The sequence below is a fragment of the Anolis carolinensis genome, chromosome 2, assembly GCF_035594765.1.
Source record: "Anolis carolinensis isolate JA03-04 chromosome 2, rAnoCar3.1.pri, whole genome shotgun sequence".
Lineage (NCBI taxonomy): Eukaryota > Metazoa > Chordata > Lepidosauria > Squamata > Dactyloidae > Anolis > Anolis carolinensis.
The window spans coordinates 308,918,585-308,944,390 of record NC_085842.1 but is presented as its reverse complement, the minus strand read 5'-3'; the positions used below and the strand labels follow the sequence as shown (position 1 = coordinate 308,944,390).

The 25,806-nt window shown below is 38.1% G+C and overlaps 1 protein-coding gene across 2 annotated transcripts in view; it reads left to right on the top strand.

Annotated features, from left to right (window-relative positions):
* The first annotated feature begins 424 nt into the window (after window positions 1-424).
* The window catches only part of rab27b (RAB27B, member RAS oncogene family), a 175,856-nt gene continuing 150,474 nt past the window's right edge, over window positions 425-25,806 (top strand). Inside the window, exons 1-2 of one of the 2 annotated variants that reach the window (XM_062974252.1) lie at window positions 425-515; window positions 12,911-12,998. The gene's annotated coding sequence lies outside the window, so the exon portion shown is untranslated. Of the gene's footprint in view, window positions 516-12,714; window positions 12,767-12,910; window positions 12,999-25,806 lie in introns of those variants that run through there. The other variant, XM_008115109.3, reaches the window with a different exon arrangement.

Genomic DNA, 25,806 nt, shown 5'->3' with positions numbered 1-25,806 from the left:
TTCAATGTGCTCCAAAGAAACAGCTATCACCATTACTGTAAGGACAGAGCAGAAAATAATTATACAGTATATTTTTATTTTCTAATAACAAGCGTTTTCAATGCAAAAGTAGGGGTTCTTTGCTATACAGGAATTGAGAAGTTGTCTTTAAAAAAACTTGAAGGGAGAGAAATGTGATGGCAAACCAAATGAAACAGGAGAAGGTAAACACGTGTGATGGGGGTAAGTTTTCCAGATCCTTTGGAGACGAAGCAACATGAAACGGCATGTGAAAAAGACAATTTTCCCCTACCCCCCACCCCCTTGGGATAAAGTCCTATATCTTCTGCATAAATGCGAAGGTAACAGATGCCAACCAAGAATGTGGATGTCAGCCTAGACTCATTTAAATAAATTCCATTCTGAGAACATTGGAGCAGTTGGCTTTTTGAATGGCTTCAGATGTTACAAGAATCCTGCTGGACAGTTTGCGAGACACTAAACAGCATCTAGTGAAAAGGAGAGCCAATTCTAAGGTAAACTTATGACAGATGGATGGAATACTTCACTTCGATTACTGCTCATTATTCATTAACCTTCAGGTTAATTCTTGGAAGAGATTTTTTTATTTCCTGTATGGTAGGTAACTGGAATAGGCTAGAAAACTATTAGTAATCAGAGGTGTGGATGACTCCTTCCTGTCATACTGACCCAGAACATAGCACTTCCTTTTTCTTTTCTTTTTAATATTTTTACCGAGAATTTCCAGATACAATAAATTTTATAAGTATTTTATAAAAAGTAAAGAGTAACAGAGAAAACAAGTAATGTATGGAAAGAGATACATAGAAATGAAAGTAGCTTATGATTTACTTTTCTGTGGTTATAGATATTTATAATATAATTGCACATAGTGATTTATTTTTCCACGTACGGTATGACCCTCATAACTGTAGGGGGATATATTTCTGGATTTGGCATGAATATGTAAAAACTGTGGATAATAGGGAGTCTTATTGAAAGGAAGGACTTCTGGCCTCCAAATAGACATGGAGGGCATAGAAAATACCTAGAGAGGACATATTTTGTTGGACATAGAAAAATGAAATTGTGGATACAATTGTCACTATACAGTACAGTGACAGGAGATTTTTTAGAAGATAGCCCAGACATGGGTACATATTATTGATTATGATCTAGGGGGTCAGATTACATTTCAAGCATGGATGAAATGAGTCCATGAATAAATGCTGAAGATATTTATGCCAAAAAAAATCTGTTTATGTATGTTCAAATAAAAATGGGTTGTGATTTGGTGGAGCCCATCAAAACTAGTTGTAGAAGAAAATATCGACATTCTGAACAGTGAAGTTTCATGTGTTTGAGAGTCAGACAGACAGCAATTTCATTTTCTGAGATAGAACTTTCTCTTTTTTATTAAAAAAAATTCCCTGGAGCACATGTGCTTGGACAACAACAAAGAAAATCAAGAATGTTAGTGTAAACTGTAATTGGGAAGCAGTAATATGTGGTTTGCTCTCTACCAGTATTCCTCAATCTATAGAAAGTGGGAGGCCAACATTTTTCCCACCCCCTCCCGCGGTGCTATTTAAATTTTTCTTCATAACTATCTTCATATCAAAAGAATGAGAAAAATCTAGTGTCATCCAGCATATTTACCCCCAACTGTCTTGGCTTTGAGTGAGTTCTGGATCATGGGTTTGAATTCCAGATTGATAGCATCAATCAGTATTGTTTTAAATATGTTGTTAGCCCCATTGAGTCCCATTATCTGGGGAAAGGCAGGACATAAAAGAAGAAAATAACATAAAAACCCATGAACATACCTAAGCCACTGTGAAAAACTCATATATTAGTGATGAACTAGATTGAATTAATCATTAAATTATATTTACAGTTAATTAACTTTCAGTCTTGCTAAGACTAAATGGCACTGCAATTTCTATCTGACTGAATGCACACCAAAAATATTGGAAACACTTCACATGTTTAAAATACACTGCTGGAAAACAGTTCAAATTACTCTGCTAGCTTTGGGCTTGTTTGTCTGCATTGCTAGAAAGAGAGATGAAGAAGAGGAAAAATTCAGCTGATTACTACTGTTTCACTGTATCTAGGATTCTGCATCTGTAGCCATCCATGGCTTCAAAATATTCACTGGGAATTGTAGTGTTGATGAGTGATTTCAGCTAACCACAAAAAGTGGATTTGATTTCGGCACACTTCGCTACTTCCCAAAAGCCCAAAAAGCCAGGTTTGAAGGCAAAGAACAGAAGTTTATTCAGTCTGACCAGATAGAATGTCAGTACAGAGTATGCACTCAAAAAGAACCAACATAAAGCTATAGAGAAGTACAGAACATTTTATCCACTTTGACAGCCATTCAAAATACCCACGCCCACCCCTGACTGGTTGAAAAGCCAGCCGGGTTTTGATCCAGGCTCCTGTTGGCGAGGGAATCTTCCTAAAATTACTGGCTGGAGGAGGTTTCTCTGCAGAGGGAAAAGGAACAGCTGTGGTTGGTAGATTTAAAGTCCAAGTCTGATAAAAGTTTCACTCCCAAGAGGGCTGTGCTCATGTAGGCTGCAAATACGTAGCAAATACGTAGTCTCATGTTTGACTTAATGTTCAGTCCAGGTAAGCCCAAAGAGATAGTCCAGAAAACAAATAAAGGGTGCTTGACGTTGCTTGATGAAACAAAGCGAGTCTGCTTTGATCCCATCAATGGAAGTCAAGAAGTTCCCCAATGCATGTAAGCAGATTTATGAATGGGGACTGATAATGGAAGGGAGTTGTGGTTTACAAACACACAATAGAAATCCCTTCACTGAGGCTTGGGCTCCATGCTTGAATACATTTGCCAGTTTAGCCCATTTCCTGCCCCCAGGCATGAGGACGTGAGCAAGATAAGGTAAAGGTAAAGGTTTCCCCTGACGTTAGGTCCAGTTGTGACCGACTCTGGGGGTTGGTGCTCATCTCCATTTCTAAGCCGAAGAGCCGGCATTGTCCATAGACACCTCCAAGGTCATGTGGTCGGCATGACTGCATGGAGCGCCGTTACCTTCCCGCCAGAGCGGTACCTATTGATCTACTCACATTTGCATGTTTTCGAACTGCTAGGTTGGCGGGAGCTGGGGCTAACAGCAGGTTCTCATTCTGCTCCCGGGATTTGAACCTGGGACATTTTGGTCCGCAAGTTCAGCAGCTCAGCACTTTAACACACTGTGCCACCAGGGGCCCCGTAAGCAAGATAGACATTTGCAGTTCCAGTTATACTTTAAGCATTTGATTTCATTTCATATAAGTGGATTTTATATACAAGATGAGACATAGCTGGACAAATCTTTCCACAGTTGGGGCAGAGTGGCATTTCGAAATTGCAAAGTTGAGGAAAAGGAATAAAATAAAATATATTCATGTCTAATCCATCTATGTTCATTTGTATTTAGTCAATTTTTCAATAACAGTTTTACAAGATCTTTAGTCTTCTCTGCTCAAGTGTGCAAGTGTCTCATCAAATGTTGGAGTTAGGAAGAGGGGAGAACGGGGATGCACTATATTCGCAGGCTATTCATCCCTGAACCCAACCCTTTTGGACATATAATTCAAGAGCAGGTTTTGATATTGCTTTGGGTCAGCAATAACATCTCAGGGATTGATTTTATTCATTGGTGACACCTCCTTTAAATTAGCAGTGTCAGCAATTGATGTTTCCAAACTACAATATTGTATAAACAAATTGATTCATTTTTCTGTAAAGTTGATACAGTATAAAGAAGCCCAGGCCAACAAACAAACAAACATACAGCTCTGCAAAACCAAGCATTTCCTAAAGGATAATTCAAAAGCATTTCTTTAAAGTTCGCTATTTAATGTTAAAATAAAAAATATTAATTTCTCTTTCCCGACCTCTCCTCATCCAAAAAGGATTGAGACTTGGAGGGCTGTCTATACAGGTGAAAAAAGCCCTTGCTAACGTTTATCTAGTGCTGGCATAACACACAGTGCTCCTGGCTATTCAAAGCCAATCCAGTTCTATTTCACTACTAAGATTTTAAATCTGCGACTGGACGCTTTGCCAGGGATTTTTGATGAGGTCCTAAGACCTCTTCTACACTGTCCTATATGCCAGGATCTGATCCCAGGTTATCTGTTTTAAACTGGATTATATGAGTCTCCACTGCCAGATAATCTGGGATCAGATATTGGAATACAGTGGCAATGTAGATGTGGCCTAAGAAAATGGGACTTGAAGCAGATTTCTTTCACCTGTGTAGACAATACCTGGATTCGTTTTCTCTCTCCCCCACCTTCCACCTTTCTTTTTTGGCTTTTGTGCCTCCACACACACACACACATAGAGAGAGACCAGTACCACATGAAACAGCCTAAGGCTGTCTTCAACAAAACGCATTTCACTATGGTGATACAGACTTGTTTTTCTCTTCCACAAGTTCTTCTTTTTCTAAGAATGTCACACTTCATGGTATTCATCAGCCTAAGGCTCATTTCATTCCTGTAGAAAAGTCAAGTGATGATACCTTTTCTGGGCTGCCAACACTTCAGATTGCAGGTGCAGAATGGGGCATTTTCTTTTCTTTCTTTCTTTCTTTTGCTGCAGAAAATAAGCATCATTTCAGATAGAAATCTAGGTGATCTGGGAGCACATCAATACTAATTATATCAGTACTCCTTATTCGATCAGGCTAAATCCAATTAATAGCCCTAATTGAAGTTGATCTGTTGAATTAGTAAACTTTACTTTGATTTGCAAACTGTCATGCTTTGGTTCCTGAAGATGTAGTTCAAATGCTCAAATTGAATTTGTTTGCTGAAATAGTTCTAAACTTGGACAGGTGGTCATCATCGAAATTAAGTATTTGGGGTACAACTTAATATATTTAAGATGAATAATCTTCCACAGATATTGTTGGTTCCCCGAGGTGTCTCACTGTATATTTTCCCCAGTTTACTCTCAAACAAATCAGTGCCATTTTTTAAGGAAAATTGTCTAACGATCTTTATCACTTTTAGGAAATTTGTGTGGGAAGTATTCACCATTTTTCATTCAAAATTATGCAAGTGTCATTTTCAGGAGACAGGTTTCCTCATTTGTATTTGTATCATAAGGTATTTCTCTAGATTTATACAAATAACTGGCCTAAATCACATGCCATCAGGAAATTTTGGGATCAATTTATATTTAACCCCTCTTTGGATGGATGTAGCTCCTGTTCATTCAAGGAAGAAAAGGAGCCAGGGAGATCCAGCCTGAGTGAGAATGTCTTACTACGGTTGGGCAATTACTCTGCCGTTATGCAGAGAAGTGGAGATATTCACATCAAACAACTATGCACATTAACCCACTGTATTAACTAACTTTTTATTTTAAAAAATGGAAACCCAAACTAAATAGTAGCCATGTATACCAAAAAAAAGATGATCAAACCTTTAACTGGACCTATTGCTAAAGGAACAATATTTCTCTCACTGTGTTGTCGAAGGCTTTCATGGTTGAATTTTTTCTCATTTACCACCACAGCTACAAACAATGTCCTCATATTGTCTTATTAGATTGTGCTTCACATATACACATCTAGAGTTTGAACCTCAACCCCATAAAACATTGCTTTAAAATACAATAGTGGAAACAACAACATCCCCCCTTTTGTTTCCTGTTAATTAATGACTGGTTTGAAAAGAAAAAACAGAAACATTACGCAACACCTTCATTAAAACTGCACCTGCAGGGCTGTTTCTCAGCCAAATCCAGGATTTAACTTCATGCGGAGGTTTTGTGTCCCATTCATTTGCATGCCAGCACAATTCACCTCTGTCCTTGGGAAACACAATCCAAAACATTTTGCTGCCTGATGTGGTACTAGCACACGTCCAAGTACACAGAACTTAAGACCAACCAAGTTATTCTGGTATGTGACACAGAAAATTTCACAAGTGCCTCTTGTCTTTCCTTTCTTGGCTTATAGTTAACAATAGCAAATTAAACACTAATTATCTACTTGTTGCCTTTTCATAATATTTCAGCACTCTCTCCCATTGATAAGGGACAGCCTGGCTGGCCAAACACAAAGCAGACTTTCCATGAATCCAAAGTTGGGCAGAGTAAAAATGTATGTATATGTGTGCCATCAAGTTGCCTGCCAATTTATGGCAAACCCATTAATTTTGCAGGGTTTTCTTGGGAATGCTCATAGATGATTCTGCCATCTCCTTCCTCTAACATTTAGTTCACAACACATGCTATTCCTTGGTCATCTTTTTCTGAATCTCCAGGGTTGTTCGCAATGTGTCGGCTCCGATGGCTCCCAATCAAGTCATGCAAAGATTAGGGCAGAATCAGAGCTAGCCTGTATTGTTTTTGTTGATCAAGGAATAATGCCAGAGGAGAAAGTCCCATATTTGGCATGCCTTACATTTACAGGCATAAGTATTCTATACATTTTCAAAATAATAGACTTTGCTTTGATTGGCTCAAAGTTACAATCCGTTTTATCACTACTGGTTTGATATAAAGACATTGTTATCATGTTCACGGCTCAGCTGTAATTGGCAGGTTACGTGTGGCAAGAATTTCAATAAAGCTTTAATGGAGGCTGGCTTATGAGGAAGTTTCTATGCCTTCCTGGTATCCTGTGCCGGTTATGGTACTTTGTTAAAAGAAGAAGAACCAGATAAGGCCTCCCAGTGGGGGCTTTCCTGTTTCTGATTTCAGGAAATAAATAATAATAATAATAATAATAATAATAATAATAATAATAATAAACTTTGTGTTGTCGAAGGCTTTCATGGCCGGGATCACAGGGTTGTTGTATGTCTTTCGGGCTGTGTGGCCATGTTCCAGAAGCATTCTCTCCTGACGTTTCGCCCACATCTATGGCAGGCATCCTCAGAGGTTGTGAGGTATGGAGAAAACTAAGCAAAGAGGTTCATATATATCTGTGGAAAGTCTAGGGTGAGAGAGGTCAGTATGAATGTTAGGTAGTTAATCACTTAAATTAGCATTGAAAAGCTTATCTGCTGTCTTCTTCCTGCCTCTGGGGCATCCTTTGTTTAGAGTCGTTAACTGCCCTTGGTTGATTCATGTCTGGAAATCCTCTGTTTTTAGAGTATTGCTTTTTATTTACTGTTCTGATTTTTGAGTTTTGTAATACTGGTGGCCAGATTTTGTTCATTTTCATGGTTTCTTCCTTTCTGTTGAAGTTGTCCACATGCTTGTGGATTTCAATGGCTTCTCTGTGTAGTCTGACATGATAGTTGTTAGAATGGTCCAGCATTTTTGTGTTCTCAAATAGTATTCTGTGTCCAGGCTGGTTCATCAAAAGATCAGCAACCTCAATCTAAGCACCAAGGACATCCTGATCAGCTTTGATGTGGTGTCCCTTTTTACCAAAGTCCCAGTAGCTGACACCCTCACACTAATCAAACAAAACTTCCCAGAAGACATCACAGCCCTGTTTCACCATTGCCTCACCACTAGCTACTTTCAGTGGGACACTGGATTCTATGAACAGAAGGATGGAGTGGCCATGGGGAGCCCTCTCAGCCCAGTAGTAGCAAATTTCTATATGGAATACTTTGAAAAACAGGCCCTAGAAACAGCACCAAAAAAGCCAACTGTTTGGTTCAGATACGTAGATGACACCTTCACAATTTGGAGCCATGGAGAGGAAGAACTCAGCAAGTTCCTGGACCATCTTAACAGCATCCACCCAAACATCCAATTCACCATGGAAAAAGAAAAGGAAGGAAAACTGCCATTTCTAGATGTTCTGGTCATCCGCAAACCCAATCAACAATTGGGCCACACAGTTTACAGAAAACCTACACACACAGATAGATACCTTCATAAAAACTCCAACCATCACCCAAGTCAAAAAAGGAGCACAATCAAAGCCCTGACAGACCGTGCACAAAGAATCTGCGAACCTCACCTCCTCCAAGGTGAACTCAACCACCTAAACTGGGCTCTACAGGCCAATGGATACTCCACCACAGACATCAGAAGAGCTGCAAGGCCAAGAACAAGCCATGAGAGTCAAGACAAAGATCCACCCAGAGGAAAGGTGTCCTTACCATACATCAAGGGAACTACTGACCGCATAGGGAAGCTGATGAAGAAGCACAACCTACAAACTATCTACAGACCCACGAAGAAAATCCAACAAATGCTACGGTCAGCGAAGGACAAGAGGGATCCTCTCTCTTCTGCAGGAGTCTACCGGATACCATGCAGCTGTGGACAAGTCTACATAGGGACCACCAAACGCAGCGCCCAAACAAGAGTCAAAGAACATGAAAGGCACTGCAGACTAATTCAACCAGAGAAATCAGCCATAGCAGAGCATTTGATGAACCAGCCTGGACACAGAATACTATTTGAGAACACAAAAATTGCTGGACCATTCTAACAACTATCATGTCAGACTACACAGAGAAGCCATTGAAATCCACAAGCATGTGGACAACTTCAACAGAAAGGAAGAAACCATGAAAATGAACAAAATCTGGCTACCAGTATTACAAAACTCAAAAATCAGAACAGTAAATAAAAAGCAATACTCTAAAAACAGAGGATTTCCAGACATGAATCAACCAAGGGCAGTTAACGACTCTAAACAAAGGATGCCCCAGAGGCAGGAAGAAGACAGCAGATAAGCTTTTCAATGCTAATTTAAGTGATTAACTACCTAACATTCATACTGACCTCTCTCACCCTAGACTTTCCACAGATATATATGAACCTCTTTGCTTAGTTTTCTCCATACCTCACAACCTCTGAGGATGCCTGCCATAGATGTGGGCGAAACGTCAGGAGAGAATGCTTCTGGAACATGGCCACACAGCCCGAAAGACATACAACAATAATAAACTTTATTTATATACCGCCCTATCTCCTGGATGGGACTCAGGGCAGTTTCCAATCATAAAAACAACACAAACATTACATAACAAACATAATAACACATTATTAAGCAAAGTAAAAATACAATTATAGAAATAAATAACACTTACATGACCTGATCAAGGTGACGGATACCAGGACATCATCCATCCAAGCCCTGTTTTCGGAGGCTCTGACTTTCAGGTCTGGGTTTTTGGATAGCAATTTCTCATCAAATTACTATCTAGAGCTCATCCTAGTTAGCTTCCAAATTCACATGGGATCTGATACCATTTAGACCCCTGTTTATACTTTTAAACATTTGTCTAAATTCTTCTTTGTTCTAGGATATACACAGGTGTGCATACACATACAGGCTCTCACAAACACATGCCATGGTTTGGAAAAGAGGTCCTTGTATGCCTCTATTTGCCTGGCATTTTCTCAAGAACTGCAAATATTGAATTACAAAAGATTTATGTAATTTCTGCCAGAATCTTCTCTGCATACAAAGGTTGGGGTCAGCTGGATGGTACTGCAAAAAGGACCAACGAAGCATCATTAAAATACCTCAGCAAGCTGTAAAGTACCTTTTAAAATATATTAGCAACTGTAAACTAGTCACCAACTAGATTAGTGTACAGTTTTGCCTTCTTTTATCAATTCCCTGAATCAGTCCCACAGTTTAATTTCCATGCTCATATTCTAAGTTCCAATTTTTCAGTGGTGTGATAGATTCTTAGAAAAATGCTATTTTTTCAGCTTTGATTGTAATTCCTCCACCATGTCATTTTGTTCTTTCAATGGGAAAACAAGGAAAATAAACTGCTAAAGGACTTGCACACACACACAAACACAGAGCGAGAAAATACCTTAGGTGCTATATCTTTTTAATGTTTTGCAGCCATCAGGGAAGTGTTTATTACTCTCTGGCATTGTTAAAGTATTTTGGAGGCAAATTGTGTGTGTGGAATTATTAGCAAGGCTAAAGTAGAATATTTGTCTGTGTGTATGTGTGTGTGTATGTGTATGTATGTGTGTATGTGTATATATATATATATATATATATATATATATATATATATATATATGAGAAAAGGTTTTTCCTGGATGATAAGTCTAGTCGTGTCTTACTCAGAGTTGATGCTCATCTCCATTTCTAAGCCAAAGAAGCGGCATTGTCCATATTTTTTTTATTGCAAAGGTATCCATCTAGTACATACAAATCAACTTACTTTATATACATCCATAAACCATTACTTTTTAGCCCCTTTTCCCCCCTCTCCCTTCCACTTTACAAAGCATTTTTAAGTGCAGCCAGTCCAGGAGTCTGTCCATTTTTTCCGTTGTCTGATCATTAGCTTTCCCTTCTTCAACCCATTTCACATATTTTAATCAGTTCTCTTTTGATTCTTTGTATTTTTATAATCCATGGGATATCTTGTACTATTTCCATAACATCCAATTGTACTTGTTCATAAATATATTCATTCAATCTGTCCATTGTCCATTTTTTGTAATCCTTCCATCTCAGTGTTATTACAGTATGGGCAGCTTTAACCATTGCCATCAAAGTTTGTTGGCTCTCTTTCTTCAGCGTTTGTAAACCCAACCTTCCAATTTCCAACAGACCAGGCCTAATATAAACTTTATCTTGAATAACCTGTTTATTTTTCCTGGAAAACCCACTCTGCCAAGTTGTAGCATTTGAGGAGCTGTTTTATGGGTTTTTAAAATTATTTTACCATCTTGCATAAACACACATATGGTCACAAACACGCTCTAAATAAATAATTAGGGCAAATTCTAAGCACTGATCAGCACTTTCAGAAATAGTCCCAACCCAGCCATATATAGAACAGGTCCATTGAAATCAAAAGCACAAGCTTAGGTGTTTCTACACTGTAGAATTAATGCAAATTGACACGACTTTAACAGCCACTTTAACAGCTATGGAATCATGAGCATTGTCATTCAACGGGGCACCAGTACTTTGATATAAAAGTCTAAAAGCCTTGTGAAACTAAAACTCCCAGGTTCCCATAGCATTGACACATGGTAGATAGGTAAAGGTAAAGGTTTCCCCTGGGGGTTGGTGCTCATCTCCATTTCTAAGCTGAAGAGCCGGCGTTGTCCATAGACACCTCCAAGGTCATGTGGCTGGCATGACTGCATGGAGCGCCGTTACCTTCCCGCTGGAGTGGTACCTATTGATCTACTCACATTGGCATGTTTTCAAACTGCTAGGTTGGCAGGAGCTGGGGCTAACAGCAGGCGCTCATTCCACTCCCGGGATTTGAACCTGGGACCTTTTGGTCCGCAAGTTCAGCAGCTCAGCGCTTTAACACACTGCACTACCAGGGGCCCCACATGGTAGATAAAGCAGTGTCAAACTGCATTCATCCACTTAAGGGTACTTAAGTGTTGCATTTAAGTACCCTGTTTCCCCGAAAATAAGACATACAGTAGAGTCTCACTTATCCAACATTCGCTTATCCAACCTTCTGGATTATCCAACGCATTTTTGTAGTCAATGTTTTCAATACATCGTGATTTTTTGGTGCTAAATTTGTAAATACAGTAATTACTACGTAGCATTACTGCCTATTGGACTACTTTTTCTGTCAAATTTGTTGTATAACATGATGTTTTGGTGCTTAATTTGTAAAATCATAACCTAATTTGATGTTTAATAGGCTTCTACTTAATCTCTCTTTATTATTCAACATATTTGCTTATCCAGTGTTCTCCTGGCCCGTTTATGTTGGATAAGTGAGACTCTACTGTATTCATAAAATAAGCCATAGAAGGATTTCTAAGCATTTGCACAATATAAGCCATGCCCTGAAAATAAGACTTAGTGATAGGTGTGGCTATGCAACATACAAGGTTGGCTTCCCCTGTCAGGTCCCGGTTGTTCTGTAAACTGAGCCATAGAGGGAGATACAGAAAGTGAAAGTGAAAGTCTCCTCCGTGAAGTGAAGAGCAGGACGTTGTGCTTTAGGTATTGTGTGTCCTCAGGGGGGAGAAGTAAAGCTGTGGCTGCCGTTTTACTCAGTGCTGTGTGTGTCTCTTCCCCAGCACCAACCAGCAACAATCTGTGGGTCTGTCTCACTCCCCACAAACACCAATAAAGCTGCTGCTCTTCAGCACTGACTAGCAACCCTTTGTGGGTCTCTCTCACCCCACACAAACACCAGGGGATGGGGGGAAACGTCAGCCAGCAGTCTGCTACTGAGCCCAGAGAGAAATGCAGATTTGTACCATCCTTAATCAAAATAAGACATCCCCTAAAAATAAGCCATAGTGTGTCTTCTTGAGGAAAAATAAATATAAGACAGTGTCTTATTTTCGGGGAAACACGGTATGTATTGAACTACAGTTTTAATGACTACCAAGAACCATTTTTTTCTCTTCAGCATTTTGACGAGATATTTTATTTATTTATTTACAGTATTTATATTCCGCCCTTCTCACCCTGAAGGGGACTCAAGGCGGATCACATTACACATATAGGTAAACATTCAATGCCTTTAACATAGAACATATATCTTCCCACATTCCTGTTTTTAAGATGAGCAAATAGGCTTTTTGTGTTGTTTTGAGATAAGCCACTCTTATGCCAATTTAAATTCTCTCTTAGCGTCTCTCACCATAATGGTAACTTAAAACAATTTGAAAAAGTGACATAAATGCAAGTGCTATGAGGGGGAAAACCCTAGACACAGGCACTAGGACCTCACAGACATCTTTTGGAAATGCTTGCTGAGAGCATATCAGTGGTACAGAGACAGAGCAGCTCTTACTGTTACACAAGACAACGGGTAGCCGGCTGCAGCAAGCACATCTTTTACCTCTTGAAAGGTATCCCTTTATCTATTTGTTATCTTCAGCATCCTTGGCCTCCCAGGTGTTGTATTGGTGCCCAGCAGAATTGCCTGCGTTGTCAGTTCTGTAGGGTTTGCATTGCTTCCCTTTCTCATGCCTGTATTTTTCTTATATTCACAGAACAGACTGAAGCAACAGTGCCAGAAAGAAATGGGCTAGTTATTTTCCTGCTGGCAGAACCCAGAGGGATTATTTCACATCACAAAGTGTAAGTAGATTTGATACGATCTTCCTTGCGTTGCTCATTCCTGCTTGGGTTCTATGGAAGGCATTTCCTCCTATCTGCGCTCTTGGGAGCCAATGAATGAATCAATTAAAATCTTTATATTTCTTGTGGGGAAACATGTAGAAGATCCTCAATAGGTCCTCAGAGAGGCACGAGCTATTTGTTCGTTTGTATATGATGAGCAATTGTTTTCTTTTGGTTTTTCTGCCAAGTGTTGTCCGGGACCACTGAGGGGAGAGCAAGAGGTATGGCACTTTAGACCGAGGATGCATCTACATTGTAGAATTAATGGAGTTTTATACCACTTTAACTGCTATGCCTCAATGTTATGAAATCGTGGAGGTTGTAGTTTTACAAGGTTTAAGCTCCTCTGCCAAAGAGTGCTGGTGCCTCACCAAACTACAAATCATAGTATTCCATAGCACTAAGCCACAGCAGTTAAAGTGGAATCAAAACTGCATTAATCCAACTGTGCAGATGCAACCCTAGACTGCTTAAGGTGAAATTCAGGAAGAAACTAGTAAAGGGGGGAAACAAGCGCATCTGGATTCAATCTAGATTAGTTTTGTTGATTTCAGGGAAATGGAGCAGTTTTAAGTCCAACTACTATGATATAACTGTATTGGGTACTAGATTGCAAGGCAGTAATGGAATCCAATTATAAGATATAGCCCTAAAGTACCAAGTGATCTTTCATCATGCTGTCACAAACCTCTAAAAACAATTCCGAGGTACTGAAATAATAATAATAATAATAATAATAATAATAATAATAATAATAATAATAATTTATTTATTTATAACACCCCCCCCCCCTATCTCTCCGAGGGGATTCGTTATGACATCCCTGTCCAGTCAAAACTGAGATGAAAGCAAGTCACTGCCTTGAAACAGCTACTATGGGGAGCAGTTCTTTTAGTGGCTGTATAGTATTATAGGCCCATATTTTGGGGGTTGTGGAGCATCATTCAAAAATTAAATTTCACTGTCTGCTCTCCTCTCAAGTCCTAGACATGATTCATCTATGTGAGTTAAATTTATTGCCTTTATGTTCTAGATTGCTTATCTTCCAGGTCTGATTCACTTCAAAGTAGACACTTTCCCAATTAGATACAGAGCCAAATCCAAACTAAAAGGAGAAAGCAGATCTAAATCAGCAGACCTGGGTCTTTAAAAGGCAGCTGCAGAGCTACTTTAGTCGAGGGGTGTGTGTAAGATCATTTCCAGCAGGAAAGTGGCAGGAAGAAAGAGTCATTTTTCTTACCTCTATTTCCCACAAGTGCCTTCATCCCTGACACTTTCCCCTATAATGACACGAACTTTAGTTATGAGGACAATGTAATTGAAGGAGATAGCAATATTTAGAGAAGGAATCTGTTCTCCTGCCCACCACATCTCCATAATGCATTACTGCATTTTGATGTTTATTGATGAACAGGGCTGATTCCATGTCTGCTCAAAAGACTAATTACAGTCTATTTTTTATTATAGACTGGATTTAGGGCACCCCCTGGCCAAGTTATTTCCTGGTCATGAATGCAAGAGTTAGGGTTTTTTTTTGTACTTATGGATAAAGTAGTCGTTACTTGTAGAACTTTGGTCCTTCATGTTCCCAACCAAGAAGCAGTATTTTAATCATTATTAGATATCCAGTAGCAAGTTAGACCCGTGGAGTCATCTTTCTTCATTTCCCAGTAATAAATTGCCATACCTGGTCTGGTGTTCGTATGGGATACAAATATAAGTTTTGTCTTATATTGATCCGATGTGTTATTATTTTGTTTATTTTTTATTTTCTATGTATTTGTATTGTATTTGCTCATGTAAGCTGCCCCGAGTCCCTTCAGGGAGATGGAGTGGGGTATAAATGAAGTTGCTTATTATTATTATCTGTTAAACATCTATGACCACAATATATGGGATTGTTATTCTTTTTAGTGGTCCTGCCTAAACAAAAATAAGTAAGGAACATATGTACAAGTTTGAGACAAAATGCATCATAGATTGAAAGATAAATATTGCCCTCCAAGAATGCTAAAAGGCATGTAGGCTTTGGATATTGCCTGATACAAGGTTCTATCATGTATATTTACAGAAACACCATTGCTGTTTTCTAGTGCATTTATTTGCATGAGCTTACAAAAGTATTTGAATACAGAAATATTTTATGCTATTGCTATAATAGTTTGAGGATGATGTTTGTGTTGATTATGTGTTTTGGTATGATTTCATTTTTAATACTATACACTGTTTTATGTGGCTTGAGTGTGTTCTCACTGTGGTTGGTTTGAAATGGAGGAATATTTCCGTCTTGATTGATACTTCACCACAAAGATTTGGTTGTTCCTTGGGTAGGGCCATCTGGTGGTTTTGTTATATCAGCAGCCTACCATGGCTAATGTGAGTTTTACATAGTTGTGATCCCATGCTCAGCAAATAGCAGTCAACAGCAGGAAAAAATATGTAAAATGAAAAATTAACAACAACAAAAACAATATTACTACACAGTCCCGCAACATCCCTCGAAACTCCAGGGCCACTCACCTGTCACAGCATTCCTTACATGATGATTTTCTCATGTAAGCCATGCAAGAAAGACAACATATGGAGATTGTGTGAAATATCACAGAGGTATCAGCCTACATATACACTCAGTAGAAGCATCATTTGATGAACAGATGACAGCGCCTTCCTAATTAGAACACAGTCATGACCCAGTGACCAAACAGCCTACATGTTAAATCCAGAAGTTTTTTAGACAAAGACTAATCTAGCTGGGGTGCCAATGATTTCTCCTAATCACAATGCAAGCAGCAGTACATATGTAAAAATGGATTACTGTATATATTGGGAACAGGGTGGAATTTTTTTTTTTTGCAAGAAGGAAAGAATAAGTCATATGAATAAGGATGGATGAAACCTGAAATAGTAAAGTGTTGTATTATTAGAAGCAGGGACCATGAACTCTCAGCTTTGTGTAAACTCTCAGCAATTTTCTGACTGGAATACCATTCTTACCGAGCAGTGAAAACTTCTCAGGCTATGAATTGGTTCTGTCCATCAGGATTAAACACTGGGTCCTCCTAATTTTCAGTTTGGATGGGGACTTTGTTGGGTAACTGTAATCCTTCTGTCTCTGATTTACTTTTTAGCTGTTGTTACAGTTTTGTGTCGTGGCATTAGCTCCTTGCCTGAACCCTTTTTGCTTGATTCATTGCCATAACTTCTGGTTTTCAGCTCCCATCTGCTTTGGCAGTCCTATATTGGCCATCTGTGACAAAACCTCATGAAGAAACATGAGGTTTTCCACTTTGATCTACCTTGCACTGTGGAATATTAATATGTTTGGATCTGTTAAATGGCTCTCCAATTGCTTGTTGTGAAACAATCAGTGCAGGTATGGGTACAATAAATAAGAGAAGACTACACTTACAAGTTGCACCAGTTGTTTCCTGGGACTTAAGCTTTCTTGAGAGGTATCAGTAGGCATGCAATGAAGGGTGCTATCACTTAGATCACTCATCCCCAACACAGGACTCTCCATACACTTTGGCTAGAAATGCCATCAGAGGCACAATACATTTTATAGGAATATAGAATGTGAGAGGTATGAATAAGAGGAAGCTGGCCATTGCAAAGCAGGAAATGGAACGTATAAACATGGCAATACTTGTGATAGGTGAACTAAAATGGATAGAAATGAGACATTTTCAGAAAGATAATTACTTATAAAGGTAAAGGTTTCCCCTGACGTTAAGTCCAGTTGTGACTGACTCTGGGGGGCTGGTGCTTATCTCCATTTCTAAGCTGCAGAGCCGGCGTTGTCCATAGACATCTCCAGGTCATGTGGCCAGCATGGCTGCATGGAGCGCCATTACCTTCCCGTTACCTTCTACTCATATTTGCATGTTTTTGAACTGCTAGATTGGCAGGAGCTGGGGCTAACAGCGGGCGCTCATTCCACTCCCGGGATTTGAACCTGGGACCTTTTGGTCCACAAGCTCAGCAGCTCAGTGCTTTAACACACTGTGTCACCAGGAGCCCTTACTTAGGAAATTAAAATATAAGAACAAATGGGGTGGCACTAATAGTGAGGAGAGATGTAACAAAAGCAGTCAAGGAAGATAATGCAAAGGTTGACTGAATAAAATCAATAAGACTTCAGGTAAAACCCATCAAAATAAACATAATCCAAATTTATGTTCTAACCTTAGAGGCAGAAGAAATGGAAAGATCCTGTGCTGGAGCCCAGCAGGAAATTGATTGCACATAAAAACAGGGCATTTGGTTGTTATGCAGGGACAAAAACGACTATAAAATCAATGCAGAGAAATAAAAGACTACAAAAACTAGAGCAAGTCCTCTCCTATATGATCTGAAAATTCATTGGTAAATTTAAGCTAAGTACTACTACTAGTAGTAGTAGTAAACATTTATTACGGTCAATGACCAGTTCAGAATTTAAACTAAAGGTGAAGATGAAAGACTATATAAAAGAGATGAAAGAATTATAGATTCATTCAAGGAGGAAGTATTTGAAGGTGAACCCACAGTTTTGGAATGTGAAGTGGAAGCCGACTCAGAGCACTTGGGAGAAATAGATCACTAGGAACAAATGGCATACCAATAGAGCTATTTCAAGCAACAGAGATAGAATCAATTTAAGCTCTAACTGAAATGTGCTAAAAATATAGAAAACAAAATAATAGCCCATATATGAGAAACACTTGATACTATTGTCATAAACAATTCAGTGGACACAATTTGTCAATGCATATATTGACATATTTATATATGCCTCATAAGAGCTCAGGGTGGCTAATCAAGTTACATAAAAACATGCAATAATTAAAGTAATATATTATCTCAGTTTCTATAATTTGTGGCAGGAAGGCACATATATCTTTACTTTCAAAAGGGGGCGGTATTTTTGCTGCTGATGTTGATATGGCTATAGCTGGTATTAAAATAACAACAAATCCAAATACACTTCTTTTTTAAAAAAATCAGGACATGGTAAAATGTTATGATAATTATTATAGTAGTAGGAGTAGTATTTGTTGTTGTTGTTGTTTTTGATATAAACTATGACTTCCAGATCCTGATTGAGAACTATGCTGTATCTGAGCTCTATTAGTCTATGTCAGTCCAATTTACCACCATAGGCTACATGATCCAACACACACAACTGTGTTGAACTTCAGTTGGCTTTTGTAAATTACTGTGAACTTTTATTTAGATTTTATGTCACTATATAGTTCTTGTCTGATTCTGTCTGTCTATATTGGTTTAATTTATCAACGTTATGTCCAATTCACTGATATTAGGTTTAATTTGATGTTAGGTTTTTAACGCTGTTTTTCATATGTGGGGTCTTGTTGGGATTTTATGTCAATATTTATCTGTTTTATGAAGGCATTGAATGTATGTCGTTGTTTGTTGGAATCCGCCCTGAGTTCCTTTGGGGAGATAGGGTGGAATAGAAATAAAGTTTTATTATTATTATATTATATTAAGCCTCCCAACCCTGAAAGATTCTAAATTTTGTACACCAAAACATTTTTACAAGGATCTGAATTTAGTCATTAACATATTCCAGAGTGGTCTCCTAGGCCTCATTATTTGAATTTTCCTGAAATCTCTTTGCCAGAGCAATTACTAAAATGTGAACTGGCTTCTCCACATATTTTGATTTAGTATGCAAATGTGGTTCATGAGAATGTGCTGTTCTTGTTTTTATGCGTGTACATAAAATAACTGATCAGATTAGAAGAGCATAATCATTAGTGTCCAACTATAGCTCATCTAAAAGCTTTAGACCAGGGGTCCCCAAACTAAGGCCCGGGGGCCGGATGTGGCCCTCGAAGGTCATTTACCTGGCCCCCGCCCTCAGTTTTATAATATAATATTTTTATATCAGTTTTAACAATATAATATATTGTATATACATATAATATTGATAAAATATTATAATGTTATACAATATAATACCATATAATAATATTAATTATATGTTATATATTACATATAATATTACAGTATAGTGGTATAGTTCAATATAGTAATATATAATGCTAATATTATGCTATGCTAATAATATAATATATTGTATGTATATACAGCTGTTCTGAGTCCCCTTCGGGGTGAGAAGGGTGGGATATAAATGTAGTAAATAAATGAAGAAAATGAATAAATAAATAATTTTAGACTTAGGCTTACCCATAGTCTGAAATGACTTAAAGGCACACAACAACAACAATCCTAATTAACTTGACTATCTCATTGGCCAGAAGCAGGCCCACACTTACCATGGAAATCCTGATAGGTTTATGTTGGTTAAAATTGTTTTCATTTTTAAATATTGTATTGTTCTTTCATTGTTGTTGTTGTTTTGCAGTACAAATAAGACATATGCAGTGTGCATAGGAATTTGTTCGTATTTTTTTTTCAAATGACAATTCAGCCCCTCCACAGTCTGAAGGATTGTGGACTGGCCCTCTGCTTTAAAAGTTTGAGGACCCCTGCTTTAGACAAAATGGACAACTTTGTAACTGCAACACATAAAATTAGTAGTAAAAATGCTTCTGCCTAAAGGCATGAGATCTCACCTGATCTTGAAAGCTAAATAGGACCAATCCTGGTGAGTACTTAGATGGAGGCTGCATTTCAGTGGAAGGAAATAGCAAAACCATCTTTGGACATTACTTTCCTAAGAAAACCCTATGAAATTAATGGGGTCACATTAATTGATAGGCAAATGTACATATGCACACACATATGCACATGGGCTTCTGTTGGTTGGTTTAGAATAGGTGTCTCCTTTGAAAGCATCCCTTAAATATAGATAACAATGGTCCTATAAATTCCAAAATATTCTGAATCGCTGGGAGATGTGCAGCTTCAATATCTTTAGGATTCTTTTGTAAAAAAACTCTTATCACTCAAGATTGAAAACATACATGTCAATGTTAACATTCCTTGTACAGTGTAGGTAGAAGGATTTTTGCATCACAAATTCAGCACGGTGGATTCCTACCTATTAAATCTAATATCTGCAGTCAGTTGAATGGGATGTTTATCATAGTTCTTGCAGATACTTTGTAAAAATGGTTACTTGTTGCATTAATGGTTGTTTTGTCAATTAGATTAGAGTGCTGGTATTGCCTAGAATGACCTTACATAATATCCTCCTAAAGAGCCTCCGTTTCCCGACTCCATTCTATTCCAGCTGAAACACTCAGAAATGTCTACTTTTGTTTTCCCATCATTAGATTTCAGACTACAAGCCTTAGGGGAAGCTATCTTTGCTATCCGGTAAACTTTTTGGAGCTGAGACAAAATCAAATTGCTCATGTATGAGTAATTTAAGTTTGAAAATTGCTTTAAAAATGGAAGTGACAAATTCTTAAGATATTTAGTTTTGCACAGATAGATTACTTGGATTTCATCACATGCAATAAAATCAGCGTTTCTACACATTTAAGAAACAGCTACCTACAGAGCCCATCACATGACTCCAGCTTGTACAGTGGCTTCCAGGTATTTTCCTGTTTATAAAGTGTTTTTTCATACACTTCAAAAGTCAATTGGCAATCGACTTTTAAAAAATTCCCTGCGTACAGACATATAAAAATGTGAACTTTAATGTGTGATGGGAATTGCCCATTGTCCACTTGTAAAGATAACACTGACATCGTTCTGGAGGGAGGGGTTAAGATGAGCAGTATAGAATCTTTTCTTCTGCCATAATCGTTAGAACCGAGGAGGAAGAAACAGTAATTTATATCTCTTTTTAACAATGTAATTTCAGTAGAGTTACCTTTTGAATGGAGAGGTATCTGTCCTTATAAATTGGAATATAGAATGGAAGAAATCCCATTTAACGATCTTGTGTTAAAAAGTACTTCCATGAGAACAAACACACAGGATGTCTTCAAATAAAAGAAATCAGGGGAGGAGACAATGGGAGGACAATGTTTCCTGTGTGATGGGAAGGCAAATTGATAGATTGAAAAGAAAGCTGAAGGAAGGAAAACATGTGATGGGGGCATTGTGAAACTTAAGGGAAAAACAATGCTCCCAAACACTTTATTTATTGCATGGGATGAAGTCCTAGGATCGTTCTGTTAGACAACGTTTGAATGTATAATTTAATCGTAACTACTGCCATCATTAACCTTATAAAGATCACACAAGTTAAGCATCCTTTATCCAAAATGCTTGGAACCAGATGTGTTTGGATTTTTTATTCTTTTGGATTTTGGAATATCTGTATTCGCATATACAAACATAATGAGACATTTTGGAAATGAGACCCAAGCCTAAAGTGAAAATCTTTTATGTTTCATATGTACCTTATATATCCCTAGCCTGAAGAGAATCTCATACAATATTTTATTAATTTTGTGCATGAAACAAAGTTTGTGTACGTTGAACCATCAGAAAATAAAGGTGTCACTGTCTCAGCCACCCAAGTGGATTATTTAGCATATTGAGTATTTCGGAATTATGGACAAGGGTGCTCATGTTGTACTTTTCATTTATTCTTGCTTGCAAAATAGTAAACATTGTAAAAAATATTTATTATTTTATTAAGTTATGAAACCTATATCCTATTTTTCTTCTGAGAAATGCATTCAGGGCAGCTTGAATTAATTTCCCCCCCAAAATGACGTTAAAACATTAATTTACAAAAGTTAAAAAAGAATTACATAATTCAATGATTTAAAAATATGGGTTAAACAGTTTAAAACATAACCAAAGAAAGAATACAGCACAGCATGTCATACACAGACTACTGCTCCATAATTAAAATTCAGAGTTCTGCTTGAATAGAAATGTCTTCAGCTACCAGCAGAAAGAGAGCAGCCTGTGAAAAGCCATATATAAGGCTCTTTTCCGAGTCCTCACCAAACATTCCTGTGAAGGTAGTGGGACTGAGAGAAAATCCTTCCCTTGTACAAATGAGCTCATTTGTATAAAGAGATGCAATCTTTCAGGTAGTCTTTGTATATGATAGGATCTTTTTGTCCAAGGCTGGTATATTTCAAGGATCCTTGGGTGTTCTTTACTTCAATTCGCATTGCGTCTCCAGGAGGAATCCTGCTGATAGGTCCTTTCAAATGAGACAGGCACTAGGTTGATGCCAACCCATTGGAAACTACTCATACTTATAGGTGCAAGCAAAGATATGAACTCTTCAGATATCTTCGCTCGTCGGGGGAGACCCTCCTCTCGCTCCCACCACCCTCGCAGTCGCGGTTGGTGGGGACGAGAGAGAGGGCCTTCTCCATCGTGGCCCCCCGGCTTTGGAACTCACTCTCCAGGGAGATTAGGCACGCCCCCACCCTCCTTTCTTTTCGGAAGAGCCTGAAAACCTGGCTCTTCCAGAAGGCCTTTGATGATTGATCCTTGTAGGATCGACTTACTTGCCTACTAAGCAATAGACCCTCAGGTATGCTTTCTCAGGATTACACTTAGCACTTTAATTACTACACCTGCGGTGTAATTACTCCTCCCTGATGACTTGACATTTTTTCTGCACCTTGGCCCAGATCTTTTGATACAACTCATGTTTTTAACATTATTTTGTATATTGACCTTTTATGACTGTTTTATCCATGCTGATATTTTTATTGTTGGTTGATTTGTTTATTGTTTTTGCTTTGATTTTGTGCTGTTGCGTCTGGGCATAGCCCCATGTAACCCGCCCCGAGTCCCTTTGGGGAGATGGGGCGGGGTATAAGAATAAAGTTGTTATTATTATTATTATTATTATTAGCTGGAGATAATGAGAGAATGAGGTTTGAGGTGTGGAGCTTTTATACTATAAACTCAGAAAAACCTGTCCTGTTTTGAGTCAGGCTCAGATCATTTCAGTGATGTATCTAACTTAAAATGAGACTTACCATGCAAAAAGGAAGGGAAAACTATACTGTATATGGGAAGCTGTCTTTTACTATTGAACCATCTAACCCAGTACTATCTATGCTAACTGGAAGCAGCTCTCCAGGATTTTTAAGATGTTTTTTTTTTCAGATCTTGGCTTGGAGAACTCTAGTATTAGATCTTTCTCTTAAGTAATGATCAGGTGTGAGCCTGGTTAGCTTCTGAAAGTAAATGAGATTGATGTGTTTACCAACCAGAAACTCTAAAAATTCTATTTGCTGTTTGAGATGGGTTGGGGTTCCTATATCATTAATAGGCAAACAAACGTCTTATTCCTTGAGACCCTGACACTGACAATCATGTACAGTCAATACCCAAACTACACACATTCAACTTTCAAATGTCTCATAGTTAAGAACAGGGATGAGACAACAGGAAGTGAGAGAAGTCTAATCCTAGGAAGGGAAATTCACTCCTAAAAGAGTTATCATGCAGGAAAGGTGTCTCCAATGAAGCTTTATCATGAATCCTTGTTTCCACAAGAAGCCAACATTTTGAAAATTCAATTATCACAAGGACAGAAAGTGAGGCGAATTTTTCTGAACAGAGGTACAGACAACATACCACAGGGTGTTAACCCTTTCCTATGCTATCCAAAGTTGGAGTTTCGCTTAAGAATTGTATCTGTTCTGACATACATACGAATTCAACTTAAGAACAAACCTACAGAATCTATCTTGTTTATAACTTGGGGACTGCCTGTATATTTTTCTGTCCACACAGCCTCATCCTGTATTTATTTATTTTGTTTTAAAGCAGGGTTGATAATGTAGTCAATTGACACAAAGCAGGGAGGGATGACTAACAATAAAAATAGGATCAAGATTCAAGACAATGTCTTACCAGCTGGCCCGCTGGGCAAAAAGCAATGTGATTACATTTAACAGGGATAATAAATATTAAGCCATGCAAAAGTACAAGTATAGGAAAAGGGAGAGCTGATTTGACAGCAGAGGACTTTTAAAAAGATCAATGTGTCTGAGTTGATGTCAGGTTGAACATGAGCCAGCAGTACAATCCAGCTGTTCAGAAAATCTTATGGAGTAATAGGCTGAATTATAAGAAGCATCATGTCTAGATCAAAAGAGGTAATATTTACCATCTGTTCCAGGCTATGTTACATCTAGAATAATGTATCAAGTTCTTGGAGATACATTTTGAGTACATCAGCCAGTTGAAATGTGTCTAGAAGAGGGCAATCAAAATGGTGAGATGTCTGGAAACCAAGTTCTTTAAAGATGGTTGGAAGAGATAGAAATATTTACCCAGGGCAAAGATTCTTAAGGAACAACATTTGTATTCAAAAATCTGAAGAGATTTCATGCAGAAGATGGAGCACCATGACAGTCTTTTGCTCTGGAGGAAATGACTAGAACCATTGTATAGAAGTACAGCTACATTGATCTCAACTACATATAAAGAGAAACTTCCAGGCTAGTGATATATTCAATAGTGAGACAGGCTACCGCTGGAGATGGTGACCTGGCCTCTCATTTGTTGAAGGTATGTAAGCAGAGAGTCTAGATCAGTGGTTCTGGTCCTCCATATGTTTTGGACTAATTCCCAGAAGTTCTTGACACTATGGCCAGTTTTCAAGAATCATAAAAGTCAAAGTTCCAGGTAGAACCAAAGTTTGAGAAACACTGATCTAGATGATGATAATCTTCAGAATTGACAGCTCATGTATTGTCAGAGGAGTGTCAAATTTTGGCAGAAAAAGATCAAACGTGGGTCCTTTAAAAATATATTTGTGTTTTGTCAACATAAAATGTATTCACCAAAACCTTGACATTTATGTTAACTGGAGAAAAGGAGATAACTCTTTTCATGAAACTCTTTTCATGAAAGAGTGACAATAACATTTTAAAACTTAATGGTTTACTCTTATTGGACCTTCCCACCGGGTACTCATTTTCCACGTATTCTATTATTGCAGCACTGTTATGAGGAGAAATGCAACACTGTTATGAGTGATTGACTCAATTTACTGAATGAGCGCCATGTATCTCCCTATATGAGCCAGTTTGGGAGAGGCCCTTCTCTGAGTCCCATCTCTGCTACAAGCCATTTGATGTGGACCCAAGAGAGGACTTCTCAGTGGTTGCCCCTCTGGCAGGCTAAACCTTTTTATTCAGACAGGCTTTTAAAGCAGAAGAAAGGGCTAGGAGGTGCCTTGTTGTTTTAAATTAACTGTTTTAATAGCTTTCTAACATATTTATATTGCATTTGATCCTTTTCATTCAGAAATGAATTGTTATAATATTGTCTTTAGTTTAATACTATATTTACTTTTTGTATGTTTTTAATTGTCTATGCATTGTGAGCCTCTTTGAGTCTCAATCTTGGGGGGGGGAGTGGGATATAAATATGATAAGAATAATGTAGAAGTAAAGGTTTGAATGCAGGTCTTTATCAGACTGGATTTGTCATATTGCATTCAGGGTCTGATTTTAATAACATATTGATTGGGCCTACCCAGTCATTTTTAAACTATGAATGTTAAATTGGCATTTTATTGGTATGAATTATTTTAATGTGTTCTTATAATATATCTTTTTAATATATGTGTTTTAATGGTATTATGCTTTTATCGATGTAATTTTAACTATATTGTTCTCCACATTGAAACTTGAGGCGAGGCAGGTAAGAAATAATGCCTGTTGTTGTTGTTCTTACCAAGAGTCAGATAGGCCAAAGACAGACGACATAACTAGGGGTGGCAGGAGAAACTAGATTAGGCAATTAAGAACCAATAGACAGCAGCAGAGATGAATTACAAAATCAATGAAAGGTAGGTTATCAGCTTGGGTAAGAGGCAGGAATATTCCTATCCATCAGCATC